General features: G+C 39.1%; 1 protein-coding gene across 1 annotated transcript in view; it reads left to right on the forward strand.

Moving 5' to 3' along the window:
- The first annotated feature begins 1,409 nt into the window (after positions 1-1,409).
- OLFM4 (olfactomedin 4) overlaps positions 1,410-14,968 on the forward strand; it is a 38,650-nt gene continuing 25,091 nt past the window's right edge. The window contains exon 1 of the mRNA XM_063393535.1: positions 1,410-1,428. The gene's annotated coding sequence lies outside the window, so the exon portion shown is untranslated. The remainder of the gene's footprint in view (positions 1,429-14,968) is intronic.

A 14,968-nucleotide genomic window follows, 5' to 3' on the forward strand; every position in this document is an offset into this window, starting at 1 on the left:
ATAAATAATATTTGTAGGTCTGCCCCTCATATTCTTGCAAATTCTTCATTTAAGCTTCCATGTGGAAATGGAGATAATAAATATTCATGTACTTCTTCCTACCTTGATATGCTAATACTGGTATGAATGGTAATCTAGAAGCAGCTGAAAATGATGGCTTGATTCTGGTATTATTTATGAATCCTGCACTGAAGTATTGGGCTGGGGGTGTGACAATGCCAGTTAAGAGTGATTTAACAAGAATTGTTCTCTGGAGATACTGTCTTTGGTTTATCCATTGCATAAAATCATTTAAGATTATTGAATTCCTTATTTATTACCTTATTACCTCAGTGAATTGTCTCAAATTAAGTGAAACTGATTATTTGTTCTCATCTCTTTCACAGCCTTCTAAGTAAGGTGCTGAACTCAAGTGCTTTGAGGTGTGCACCTAACAGTCCCATTGACTTCAATGAGCTATTTTAACAAAACCTAAATATTTGTAAGAGTGATGGATCTTTTACAGTTACCAACTCTATAGTATAAAATGAAGAGTTTGTTTCTGAGCAAGATGAATGGATGCTCGGATTGACTAATTTAGTGTTTGAAGCAGTCACAAAAATATTTTCATACTACTGGAGAATTAAGGATATGTCTCAAATGAATCATAAGCACTAAGACTCCTGGGCTTTGTTTTAAAAGCTTTGTATTTGAAAAATCTGGGACAGAAACCTGGTTTTTTTTTCACTCACATTGAACAGGGATCCAACCACTTGCATTATACTTGATATTGGTGAATATTAGGATGAAAAGATAGCATCATGACTGTCTCTCAGCCAATTATCTGTAGTACAGACCCCAGGACTCTGCTATTTCCTTCAGTGGCAGTAGAGACCTACTCTCATCTGTGCCAGAACCTAATGGAGGTGGAAAACCAGCAATGGCTCAAACCAAACCAGTCACTCCAAGCTAACCTCTATGATAGATGCTTGAAAGAAAGATAAAAGACCACTGGAACTACTTCTAAATTGGTAATTCTGATTAGTGTGTCAACTCTGTCATGCACCATTGCATGTTTGCTAGAAGAGGCGTCACGCAAATGGACAGAGTTATTTTTCTTTTATTTTTTATTTTTAGCATTTCAATGTAATTGCAAATAACAGGAAGAATCAGAAAAACATATAACCCTGTGATGGTCAATTTTACATGTCACTAACTTGTCTCCATTTTTAATAAATATGAAATTATGTTTGTCATATCAGCAAACCTTGACTGCTAAAAGATTGAATGACCTTTGAATGTAAGGGGTTAAAAAGACCAGATGCTCAGAATTGAGCTAATTGTAGATCCCAAGTGCATAAAGATAAAAGCTGAAAGACTGAGCTTGTGTTTTCTCATTTGATGTTGCAGGTCACTGGGGTTACATGCTCTTAACTATGTGAAGGCCTTGTAAGTATGAAGACTTCTTCCTTTTCATCCTAGTGGCAGCAGAATAACCCATTATGGTTATAAATCACAATTTCCTTTTTAAATGTCTGGAAAGACAAAAATGGCAAAACTTAAACCCCTGATTTAAATATGCCCAGTTTCAAGCTCTTTAATATGGGAATTGTGAGCATTGTATTTAACTGGTGGTAGATAACACTCAATTAAATAATATCAATTTGCCTCATGAGCTGCAGTATCACCAGATGTAGCCATAAACTGCAAACATCCCCTTTATTTTGTTTTCCCATCAACATTGTCTATATTAAAGAAGAATATTTGCCTTTGTAAGTGGTCAAAAATTTTGAAGTCCATAAAAATGACAAAAATTTAGTAAAAAATTGTTTCAAACATATAGAATAATTAAATTTTACTTTCTCTGCTCTCTGTAATAGAGTTACTGTAAAATTTCACTACAATTTTCAAACAATGCTTTCTGTTTGTAAGATCAGTTGTTTATCATATTGATTTTATCGTGGAGAGGATGGTTTGCCTAATTAGACACAAAGTATTTGTCCTGGGCCTAGATTAGCTAGACCCAAATAATGAGATTTATGGAGACTGCAGATGTAAAACTAATTTTTTGTGTTTTCTCTAGACCAGTCCTAGAAAAGTGATATTCACTACATCAGATTTATTCAGTCTCACTATTGCTATTTCACCATGCTGCAAGGAAGGTCTGAGTGGGAAAGACTCTGAGCATGTGAGAGTTTAATAACTCTTGTCAAAGATGTGCAAGACAATGGAGGGAGGGAAGAGTGGGACCTCTGCCAGAGGTGTCAGTCGGAGAAAGTGGGTCATTGACGCCTTCTATCAAAATGACAACTCCCAGCAGGAGTTCCTCATCAGAGGCTCCTTGGGAGCACTGGAAAGGTAGTCAGTTTTGTTGGTGACAGGGGTGATCAGGAGCTGGCATTGTATCCCTTGCACCCTCCCAACTGTACTGCTCTATGGCCTGCTGGTGGGAAATGCACTGTACAAAGACAGGCTCTGCTGGCGTGGCAGGAGTCCTGCAGAAGTTGAGAGCTGTCAGGAAAGTACTGACAGCTTGTGCTTTTCTGATTTGGTAACCAACTGATGCTGGGCTTGTTTATCTATGCTGTGAGGGTAGCAGGCCTTTGCATGCTGTTTTGTGGTGGTGTGATAAGTGTGTGCTTCTCATAGATTGGTTTGCTCTGCTACTGCTTGAGGTTTGCTTGTGTTTTTATTACTTTCTTTGTTTTGGAAAGTAGATTATGAGAATTACATTTGTTTCAGCAAAACACATCCTTAATCTACCCTAATCTTCAATTTAAAGGTGCTTTGGGCTGTCTCCTACATTGCTCTTACCCAAATATTACTGTCTGAAAAGGAGGTGTCTCTCCCATAATTAGACAGCTTGCCTCTAGACTCCACTGCCAGTGGGGGGAGAGAGAGAGTCAGTCCAGCTAGTCTGTTTTAGACAGGCTTGACCCTCTCCGAACCAGCTCATGTTTCCCCTCTTTATAAAAGGATTTGATGGCTACATCATTGATAGTTAACAGGTTCCTGAGCCTCAGCTTTGCCCTGTGTACTGAATGAAAATGTGTACTGTCCAACACTGCAACACTCCACAAGAAATCAAGTGTCACTGCTGAAGGTAGGCTTAAGAAGTGGTTCGCCCCCATTGTCATCTCAGGGAGTGGTAGCATGGGTGGACTTGAATCTGTAAACATTTCCTCTTGTAATCCAGGTGTGCACATTTAAAGTGCTTTCCAGGTTCTGGCCTCATTACTGTCTTCGTGGGAAATTTTTACACATTACTGTTTTGTCCCTAAACACAAAAGGAATGAGTTCTCTTGTAACACATGGTGACACATTTTGCTACAGGGATAAAAATGAGTGTTTTACTGACAAAAAGACCCTATTAAACAATATCCATCTTCCTCTTTACAAAATGGGCAGTTATTATTAAGCTATTTCTGTGAATGCCGCTGCTGAAATGCATTTTATTTTGCATTTAGACTTGTTCAGTACCTCTTCATTACTGCTGTTAGATCCTTTGGAAGAGTAATCCATTGTACTAACTGGATGGGATGCCAGACACAGAAGCTGGCACAGAGTAAAACTCAAATGGTCACTGTCTGCCTGCCAGGAGTGGAATTCACCAGGAATGTGAGTTGTTTAAAACATCTTTAAAAAGGAGCACGTCTTTTCTTGGTGTTCATACCTATTCCCCTCTGTTCCAGTGAACATTTGCTTTTTGCTTTGTTAAGAGTGTGACTGCTCCCTTTGAAAAAGTTTGTTGACATTTATAAAGTGTCTACAAAAATGCTTTATTCGTGGCCTTGAGATATCATGAATTTTTATACAAAGCCATAGGATTTTTGGGTACTGAATATTCCTAAATTTCTGCATCTAGAAACGCTGGGGTTTTTCCATGGTTCAACCCAAAAGAAGTAAATCTTTGTAAAACAAAACAAACTTTGATGTAGGCACCAATAGAAGGATTTATTTCACCTCTAAAAGTCAGATGTCAAGTTGAAACGAGCTGTCTTTCTTCCTCTCTGATTAACAGAAGGAGAGTCATATCATAAATCTTTCCAAGACACTTGCCTTAGTGTGATATATGTCATTCCTTGGAATTACTTTCCTGTCTACTTATTTTAGAGATGAATCCCATCCCTGTTTCCCATTGTTTATCCCTTGATATCAATGCGAAACTGGATGTTGACATAAAAATTAAGCATCTAAATATATTTATGGATATAGGTCAAAGCTGGAAAACTTTGCTTTATGAAGTTTAGGTTCACAAGTATTATCTTTTCACAGGGCAAAGGAGAAAAATCTCTGTTCAAATCCTTTCCTTTGAAAAATACTACAATCAGCTGAACACCAGTAATTGTGTTCTAAATCTTTATAGCCTTAGCTCTAGCCTTTAAAGTCTAGCTAGAATAACATATTTAGCTGCATTTCTTCTGTTGCCTTTAGAATGCCAGGCACACCAATAGAACTATATGAATAATAAATTATAATGCTGTTTATCATTTAAATTGTTATCATTTAGAATTTTTCTCTCAAGTGTTTCTTCTAGAAACCTATTCAACCCTCCCTGATGACACATTTGGATGAACATTTTTCAACTGTGAATGCCTTAAGTTAATCATCTAGATCTAAATTTAGGCACAAAAATGAATGACCTGATTTTAAGAGTTGCTGATTACTTATTTTGATACATTAATATGAATTTAATAGCTTTGCTGTAGGTGCCAAAGTCTTAAGAATGTTGGTTTTTTTCCCCATGCACAACTTGTCTATCAAACTGCAGAACACATGCAGGATTAAATTACTAATGAACGATGAAAATATGCCATATAAAAACAATGTTACATTGATTCATTTATTTGTTTACATGGTTGGGCAGGCTAATATTATGCAGAAAGTTCACGATGAAAGCTGATTTATAGTGATTTGAAGAGAAAAGCATGCATTTCTCCCATTTCACATCAAGACAATGGTGAATTCTATGTGAAAAAAATCACATCCTCTGTTTATTCTTTGTTGTATGCCAAAAAGAAATATAATCTGAATACTTTTTGTTCATTCTATAGAAAAGCAAACAGTTTTTCCTGATGACTTTCATTGTGCTAAAAATTGTGGAAAACTGGATCCTGCACAATAAATTGATGCATATTGTAAAACAAAAGCCTTTCAGAAAACTTTAAGAGCTGTATGCTCATTTTAGAAATATTTGGTGCTGCTTTGAAATGGGGCTTCCTTGCTGTTTGAAGACCTGAGTCGTCAAAGCTCTTGGCTACTTACATTAAGGGGTCATAAAGATTTGCTAAAGACACTGCTGAATAGGGGCCTAATAATCTGTTTTGCTATACCTTGTCTGGCTGACTTTGAGAAGGTCCCTAAACTGCTTTGAGAAGGCAGAAGAGTAAGCACTGTTGAACTGTAGTGTGTGTGGCAGGATCTAGACTTCAAAGATAAGGGTAATAAATACCATTTTGTCTATTCTTTCATAGAATTGTTTTTGATGCACACAAGGGAGTTTTGCATAGAAATTGAAAGGAGGGCCAGATGCTAATTTTCCTCATCTTTAAGAATTGGTCCTTGGGCCCTGATCAAATGCAGTGGGAGATTCTTATGAACCTCAGGGAAAGTGGGTGCAGGATCCCACCGACTGCACTTCATTTCCTTGCAAAGGCTTTAAGGAGAATGTCTCGAATAGAAGCAGGCATAGTGAGAGCAGCACCGCTCCACCTGACATTATATGACAGCAGGTGGCAAACGGGGATGGAAGTGCCTGACTATTGCTGAATTAAGCACACAGTCCCTTCAGCATCAGCAGCTGTGTGATCACTGGGGAATTGTTTGGTTACATGTGGTTTTTTCACATCTGTCAATTTAGCTAAATTGGTGGTCTAAATGAATAGTGTCATGCACAGGAACATTACATGGATTTATGACAGCTGAAATGTATAGCACCTAGAGGATTTGGGTACGTGAAGCAGTGAATGGGTTTCAGAAAAAGCATGATTTTCGTCTGTGGTAGACATAAACTTGATCCATTATTCAACATGCTGTGCAAAAGAGAATTGCACATTGGGTTCACAGGGCAGTCTTCTGGCATTTCAAAAAGAAGAAAAAGGAATTTGAGAGAAAGATTTATATATTTATGTTGCCTCTGTTTATGATGCTAGCAAAGGAAGTCCAATTTCCTCCTAATTAGATTATAACAGGTGCAAGCAAATCCAACGGAAGGGAAGCTGCTTGTGTAATATCTATAGTGCATTTAGTGTGACTCTAGCAGGGGAACAGGAAGCATCTCTCAGCCATGGTTTTCCCATGGTATGGTCTGAGACCTGTCATGTGCTCTGCCATCAGCACTGTTACTGGGCTTGGAGAGATGACCTCACCCTCAGCTCAGGTGGCTGAGTTCAAGTGGGGAAGTGAGTCCCCTTCTGAGCACGTTTCACACTATGCTTTGTCCTTCTGAGAGCTGCGTTGCCTCAGGTTCTCCTGTTCCATTTTGCACACCCCGTTTCTTGGAAGCTTGGGGCTGTTGCTTTCAGCCATGTGGGAGGCACTGCAGTCCCTGCTGGTTCTTCATTGCTGATCCTGCCTCATGTTCTCCCTCCCCCCTCCAAACCAAAGAGGCAGCAAGAAAAGGGTAGCACATCCTGCATGCAGACTTTGCCTCCTCCAGCCATTTAAGCTGAGGTATGAGTAGAGAAGGCTTGGAGAGTATCACATTTTCCGCTGTGTTGCCATTTTGGTACTGCCAACACAGTGGTGCAGGGGACAGTTGGAGGCAGAAACCTGTAGAAGTGTCATGCCAAGAGTGGCCATAACTGGCCACTCAGAGATTTCAGGTTGTCTTGGTGTGTAAAGATGGCAGAGTTTCTTTTTGTTTCTCCTCAGACTTGCACTGAGGAAGCTGTCTTGACCTGCCTCTTATAATGAGAACAGAGTCCAGATGGGCAAAAATGGAACAAGTGGTGTAAGAAGATGCATGGATGTTTCACTCCTGTTTTTAAGCAACCCAGGGAGCAATGTCACTTCAATTAAAATGAAAACTAATGCATTGAGAAATTTTAATTGCATTTTAAAGGAGGGGCAGGCTTTCTACTTTCATTTTGAGTCTATAACTTAATATATAAGAAGGGTAAAGATCTACTTTTTAATTAAACAACTGAAGAGATCAGAATTGAGATCCTAGTTGACTAAGATGCTAATGCTGTTCTTTAAAAACACCTAATGAAAAATATAGAGGAATAATTTATGATTATTACAAAGGAATGCACAGAATCATTCATGATGGAGGATTTAATAATTTTCTTGGGGACAAATTGAACTATTCTGATATAGTGTTGTGTATTTTGAGGAAACAAGGAAAGTCTGTTTCTGTGTAAATGCATTTTACTATTGCTTCACACTCCTGGTGAGATCATAATGATAAAGCTGCATAAATACTGTCACAAACTGGCAGAAACCAGCTTGGCAAGAAATTTCAAACCCCATGGCAAACTTCCATAGGCTATTGGAAATTAGTTGCTGTACTGCTATAACAGCCATTGAGAGTCTTATGGGAAGAGGACTGAGTTTTTAATGCATAGACATGCAGATGGGTCCTTGTCAAGTTTATAGCATGACACTCATTTACCTTCAGGGAGAAGCTGAAATCCAGAGTATAAAGAAAAAACAGGTTCTAGAGGCCAGATCTGTGGAAAAAAAATCCCAGCAATTTTTTTTGCAGATTTGTTCTTGACTATTCAAAAAGATATGTGAAAAAGTGCATTTCCAGAAATTAATGGCTAAATAACTGAACATTATAATTGCATTTTATTTTATTTTATTTTATTTTATTTTATTTTATTTTATTTTATTTTATTTTATTTTATTTTATTTTATTTTATTTTATTTTATTTTATTTTAACAAGCTGGATTTTTTCTCTACTTCTATTTTCTTTTGGCCATAATTTCATTTGGTGCTAAACTCTTACCTGTTTTTGATATGTGTTTTGAGAAATTTCTTCAGATTTGTCTATATAAGAACCAATTAGCAATGCATTCTCTTGGCAGATGCACTAATTCCACTGATTGTCTTCTTTTTGAGTTAGCTTAACTGCAGTCAGCATGGATTTAAACTATTTCAGACTAAGCCTATTTTGAAATAAGAGAGCTTATCCAAAAATTGAGGAAAAACTTATTTTTCTTTAAAGCTGTCACTATCTCAGTTTAAACACATTTTGTGCTGTAAACAAGGCTGGGAGAGCATACCATGTGTTTTGAATTACATTTGCAAGCTCTTGTGAATACTCCAACTCACGTTCATGTGCAATCCAACCTATAGCGATTCAAGATGTCATCACTTCCCCACCTTCTCTGCTATTTGTCACAGTCGGTCTGTCGGAAGTTCCTGCCAGGGTGGCAGATAGCAGACTGGATCACCAGCTCATTCAAGCTCCAGTAGAAGTGTACTGATTTAGCACAAATCTGGATTCACTCCTGAGTTACACTGGACTATGAACTGGAATGTCATTGAGGATGCAGTTCTGGTGTTTTGACTCTGTTTTGGGGTTGCTAAGCTGTTGCAGGGCAGCAAATGGATGTGACATAAGCACAGCTGGAGTGAGATTAACAAGGTACAGCACTTTGTCAAGATGCCTGAGAGGTGGTGTGACTCAGTACCTCACCTGGGGTCTGGGCATTATAGACTCATATTCTTTCTCCCTTCCTTGTAGAAGTGATCTTTCATGGTATCTTTTTCTATATTTTTCTATAAAGAAAACAGGTTTTTCTTGGGGTCAACAAGCAAGGTTTTTCAGCCCCTGCTCTAGGTTCATTTGAATATCAGATTCCTCTGGATACCATCGAGGCTGTTCAGAATTCTGCCAAAAAATAGCATTCAGAAGAACTGCCTATTCTCCTTTAACCTCGTTCTCAAAGCAACAGCAACAAAAAATTGTTCTAGTCCCCTGGAGTCTTAAAAAATCATCAAGGCAGGCACTGAGCTCAGACACTTGAAATTAGGCTGTATTACAAAGGACTGAAAATGAGACATTTACCCTAGTAAATGTCTTAATAGAGGGGTCATTACCTGTGCTCTCTCTGTGACTGGATTAAGCCCACTGCATCTGAGGATGGATTGGATTAATAAACCCTGGAGCCCAGAGAAAGCCTGCTGTAGTCAACAGCAGAGAAAGCAATCAGGGTGTGTGTTATAGTGTGAGCATTATTGGAGGAAAGCTTGCCTTGCTCCAGGGTCCCCAGGGCTGCTTGGGCAACTCTATTTCCTTCAGTTGCCTGAAAAGTTGAGAGCTGGTATGTTAATTTGTTCTGAGAAGCCGTCTGAGTTGCATAATAGCACCTGCAGGTGACACAGTGCCTATCCCATCCTGAGGTTTTCAGAAATCTGGCATGCCACTATATTTACAGTTCAGGTCAATCAGCTGCTGAGAATATCTCTGAGCATGACTCCCCTTTGTGCTGCCCAAAAAGGACATTCTTATGTGGTCCATCTGTTTATTTCTGGGAGAACAGGGCTGCTTTGGCGTTGCTTGCAGTTACCATTATGCAAATTGTATATCTGGTCAGAATGGATCATTGTGTCCATTGCAAAGCCCAAAGCACACATGTCCGTGTCTACAGGTACTGCAAAATAGAACATTTGAATAGCTTATAAAACCAAATGATGACTTTCTTTTCCAGCATCAGGTGTTATTTGGGTGTGAGCTTTCTTTCCCCTGAGTGATGAATGTGGCTGAAATCAAGGGACTAGTCAAGAGATTAGCTGCTGGTCTGGTCTGTTTGTACAGCCAAGCCTCTGTACAGCCTGTCTGACTTGAATAGATGAGGCCTGTGCCACAAAGTGTTGGGCAGTTTGAAGATAAAATGGTCACACCTTGATCCTGGATGTAATGATGCCGTGATGATGCAATGCTCCAAGGAAGCTGAATGAGTAGGTGTACGATCAGTTTAACTTCTGTGTGCGTGCCACAGGAAAGGGATGAGGATATTCTCCTTGCCTGGGATCAATGATGCCTTTGAAATACATGCTACAGGCCTCTTTAGGGATATCTAATATTAATGTGAAAATATTCACAATGCTAAAGGCTAAATAAAGCTGCAGCTGTATCCAGATGATAGTCTATAGGTTTTCTCATCTCTTATTCCAGCTCGGATATTTTCCATGTCCTCTTCATTTTGATACCTGGCTGAAGATGAAAACCTGAAGGAGGACCTTTTTTTGCAACCCTGTCAAGCCCAGAAGATTTTGTCAGTCAAAGAGAAAGTGTTCATTAATGTTTTTGGAGTGACTGAACACTTTGTATTGTTTGGCTTATAGAGAGGGAAGAGATTCTGTGTATCTGTGAAAAGGAAAGTATTCACAGAACTATCATGAAAACACATTTCTCTTGTTACCTCTTTAAGCTGGTCAAGACAACACTGATCTGAAATTCAAAATGGGTAGGAAGAGTAAACTGTAAAGTACCACAGCTTTCAGACATGGGATTATGGTGAGGAAGAGGATTCTTTTTTTTCTTGTCCCTTAACTCTGCACATCGAGATGTGTGCACTGTTAATCAAGGGGTTGCTAACATTTGCTGCCTCCAGGCTGGGCTTGAGCCACATTCCTTGTTCACAGAGCAGCCAGGGCTGCTGGTGCTGCTCTGCAGCTTGACAGAGGCAGCAGTTTGTCTGCAAAGTGCAAAGCCATAAAAAGCATCTGGGAGCCTTTTCCCTCTGTCCAAGTGGCTGCATTTACATTCACCAGCCACAGGCATTAGAGAAATGGCTTTTGCTTTTTTAATAAAGATCTTATTTTTGTTGGGACTTGTGATTTGGTGGTATGTGGAACAGATGTTTCAAGGACCGTTCTGTATTAAGTCTTCATTATATAGGTGCTGGTAAGTGTTTGGGTTCATATTAACAACCCAGTTACATCCAGGCCATGTTCCTGTGTTCCTTGGGACAGGGACATACACATGGACGGCAAGTTTTTCTGAGGGAGTAAGAATTGTTTTCACTGGATACACTTTTAGGGGGAAGGGACAGAAATAAATGCAAGACTTTCAGAGTTTGAACTGCAGTGTATAGAAGTGCTAAACAAATAGCTGCCCAAATGAGAAGACAACCATTATTAGTTTGAGGTCTCTCCTAATTGTGTGTAGACTTTTACTTTTGAAAATTATTTATCCACAACACAATACCAAAGTAAATAACTTCTTTCAATGTCATGCTGGGTTTGTTTCCAAGATGCCTTTTGAGGGAGCAGTTTTCTATTGTCAGCAATAACATGTCCCCTGCCTTGTCATTGCCCCAGGTTGTTGTTAAGCAATTATTCCTTCTTCTTTAAAAAAATTTGCATGCAGGTTTCTCCTGCCTTTATACATGTGGCTAGCTGTCCATGAAAATCTATCATAATCCCAAGGCAGCAGTATACTTCTTTCGTAACCAAAATGTCCTCTAACGCTCCTTCTCCTGGATGTTTTCTTCTGCCTTCCTTTGCCATGCTGTGTGAATATACACTGTTCTCTGGATTTGCTCTCATTTCTTTTAAGGAAGTAGTTATTTCTTCTTAAGCATCCTTGAGTGGGAATTAATTCTCACTCACCACCCCAGTGTATTTTGATACTGCTGTCAGTGTTTCATATATACACCCTTATACTCCTCGATTTTGCTTTCCATTCATTTTGTTGTTCTCTAACAAAATATGCCAGTTTTCATGCATGCTCTTACCATTTTGTCATCTACTCTCCCTTCTGGCTGTTGTCTTCCTGTCCTTCCAGACCAGGCCTGTACTTTCTTGATACCTTTTGGCTTTGAACTCAGGCAGATTATGGTTCGACTCAATTCATTTATCCAAGAGTCTCTGGATTGCTTTGTTTCAGGGTTACAAGCTCTTTAGCCAAGCCACAGAATTTGTGGATAATAAAACTCTCCCCATTCTGGCTGATGGTACCTCAGCTGCTGTTGTCTTGGTCTTATGCCTTTCTTAGTGAAGGTCTTTCTTTTTTGACATTATGGACAATTCTTTATTATTTCTTTCTTGATGGATGAATCAGCCCAGTTGGTGTCTATGGCATTTTTAAAGGTGTAAAGGAAATTTCACCCTTTCTGCAAATTCTACTCAGTTTCTCGTTCTTCTCCAGGAAGATGCCCCTTTCCTACAGTCTCAGAAAACTGAGGCTCACCCTTACTAACACAACTTTTAAGCTAGGTGTTATTATTTCCCATATACTTTCTTATTTTGAACATGGCCCAGAGGGATGTTTTTTAAAACACTAACCTGACATTCTACTGATAAAGGGATTAAATGAAAGCATTTGCATAATGTCTTCCAAATAGATGAGCTTTATGATAGATGACACCAAAATATATTGCATAAAAATGTGAATCACTTGAAGAGGGAAAAAGTGCAAGCAATTTGTAAAGGGATTAGCAGAGTGAAACAGGCCTATGTCAAACATTGGTATCATGAAATAGATGGATTTCATGATGACAATTGTTCCACAACACCTCATTGAAGAAAGCTGACCCCCCCTAACCTCCTTATTTCACTAATGGATGATCCTATAATCAAAGAAGACCAGACTCATTATTTTCAGAAAGAAACACCTTCAGAAAATAAAAAGGAATATTAGTTGCTATGTTCTTGTATCATGGGATGAATTTGAATTAATATTTTCTCCATATTTTTGGCTTTACTTCAGGAATACATCGTTTGGTGGGAGGAGGGATTTAACAAGCTTTAGGCAAGCTTTGCTAAATCCACAGTACAGAGGGTGCTGGACGGCATGCACTGAAATGCTGATTCCACGAGGCTCGGAGTCTTATCGCGTCTGCAGGCAAACAGCACAAATGCTTTTACATTAGACTTGCAAAATGTAATGTGCACTGCAGTACTTTCTGTCTGAACCATTCTGGCAAGTTAGCACAGTGAGGTACTCTATCCCAGTTTGGATCCACTGATTTTTGTTTTCTTGTTTTAAGAAAGTGCAAGTTGTACACCTGTCTTGGGAATGTACCGAACAATTCAGAGAGAATTTGAAATTGTGACATCAGCTAGGATAAATATATATGTGGATGCTTACTTGATAGAACCACCAAGATACATAACCTACATTCAATTCATCCTGTTATTGGCCTAATAAAGTAGAGAAGTTATATCTCTTTTTTTTTGCTTGTATTTTTGCATGTTTAATGTGGTCCCTGTTCTCTAATAGTCTAACGCCTCCTAGTCTTGTTAATGCATATAATTGCAAAACATGGCTCTGAGGCAGGGAAATGCTATCTTTTCCAAATGTTGATGGGAAACTGAGATGTAAAATGTTATGTTCATACCACCAAGCATGATCAAGTAATATTTGACTCCCATGACTTTGGATCGAGCTTTAGAGAGCAGATGATATGAATCACGTATCTCTCTGTTTAATAATAATCATGATAATCTCTGCTGCAATAAAAGCAGTGATAAGTTAGGCTGGTTTGAGAAGGGCTCTGCTGAACAGGTGTTAGAGAGACATAAATGGGCTTTTTGAAATGGCATTTTTTGTATCGCTCCCACCGAAATCAAGGACTAGGTCTGTTGCAAAAGAAGGGACTTTACCCTGAATTGCCCACTAGGACTGTTGCAAACAAGGAAGTACTGGTGAGGGTGCAGCTCTACCAAGAGAAAATCCTTGTATTTCCCTGTTTTCTCAAGTGGAAATTCCTAAGTGCAACTTTTCTGTATGATATATAAATAAAGTTTCTGTCCTCTAAAATGCAGAAAATGGGTCTAAGTTATTCTTTCAGATTAAGAGTTCTACATGGATCCAGAGAAAGTATTTTTATTTAGCATTAATTAAGCTTTGATTAGGAATAAAAATGTATATCCTCATTGTCCTGTGAGGTCATGTGCAAACACAGATACCGTGGAAAGTGCCAAAGCAACTGATTAACTATCATTACTTAGCTAATATTTGCTTCCTATCTTGGAAATACCTTTTAAACATAAAAGAAAAACCGTTGAGAAACTTTTATGCTTCGTGGGTGATTTGCAGTCCCAGCCTCTGGAAGGAACAGAGACTCACTGTTATACTCAGAAAACAGGTTTTGTTGTGTTTTTTTCCCTCCTGATTAGATATCAGGCTCCACACTCTATGCTGTGTCTATGCCAACAGCACAAAGCTGCCTACAAAATTTCACTTGCTTGCTACATAGCTGAAGGTGTGAGTGTGGTCCTGTGTGCTGCAAAGCTGCCCTCTCTGTAGCCAGCAGGACTCGTGGTGCCTTAGCAAGGCAGTGGGGTTGTAGGTGCCATGGGCAGCTGCCTTTGGGCAGATTGCACGCTGATAAGGAGTTGTTGCATGCATGGGGCATGGAGCATGCTACTAATCTGGAGTCTTCATGTATACAGATGCATATGTACTCGATTTACCTGTGTCTGTATTGTGCTTTCCCTTGCTGCTTCATCTATTGTCCTAAATGTATTCAACCCTCTGAATAATGCCTGGGCCTCAGGAAAAGTGATCTCTGTGTACTGCTCAGAGCTTGTTTCCTTAAAACAGCCCAGTGGTTTCCCACTGGTATCCACAAGATGAAACATTTGTCCTCGTAGATCTTTTCTGGGCCCTTTGGTGCTAAGATGTGATCATTACTTTTCTGTGTGGGTTTGTGTAGGTCTTTTTGATGTGGGTCTTTCTTTTTGTTTGGAGCACCAGAAAGAACCTGAGGCATGGATTGAAGCCTACCAGCGTGGCATTTTCATAACAAGTGATGTGATAGAGGGACTTATGTCAGGAGTTGGAGGGCTGGTTAGGACCAGCCAGAGCCAATAAGGAACAAATCCTCATCCATGACACCTTTAGGAAGTGATCTATTTCTAGAGTTTCCCTCAGTTTTGTATGGAGATCAGTTGCTTCCCTCAAAAAAAAAAAAAAACAACAACAAAAAAACCAAAACCAAACCAAAACAAAAAAAACCCCAAACCAAAAAAGCTCTGGGAAGGAAGTGGCAATTCTGCAATATAGTGATATCACAACCTGCGAGA

The sequence above is a fragment of the Prinia subflava genome, chromosome 3, assembly GCF_021018805.1.
Source record: "Prinia subflava isolate CZ2003 ecotype Zambia chromosome 3, Cam_Psub_1.2, whole genome shotgun sequence".
Lineage (NCBI taxonomy): Eukaryota > Metazoa > Chordata > Aves > Passeriformes > Cisticolidae > Prinia > Prinia subflava.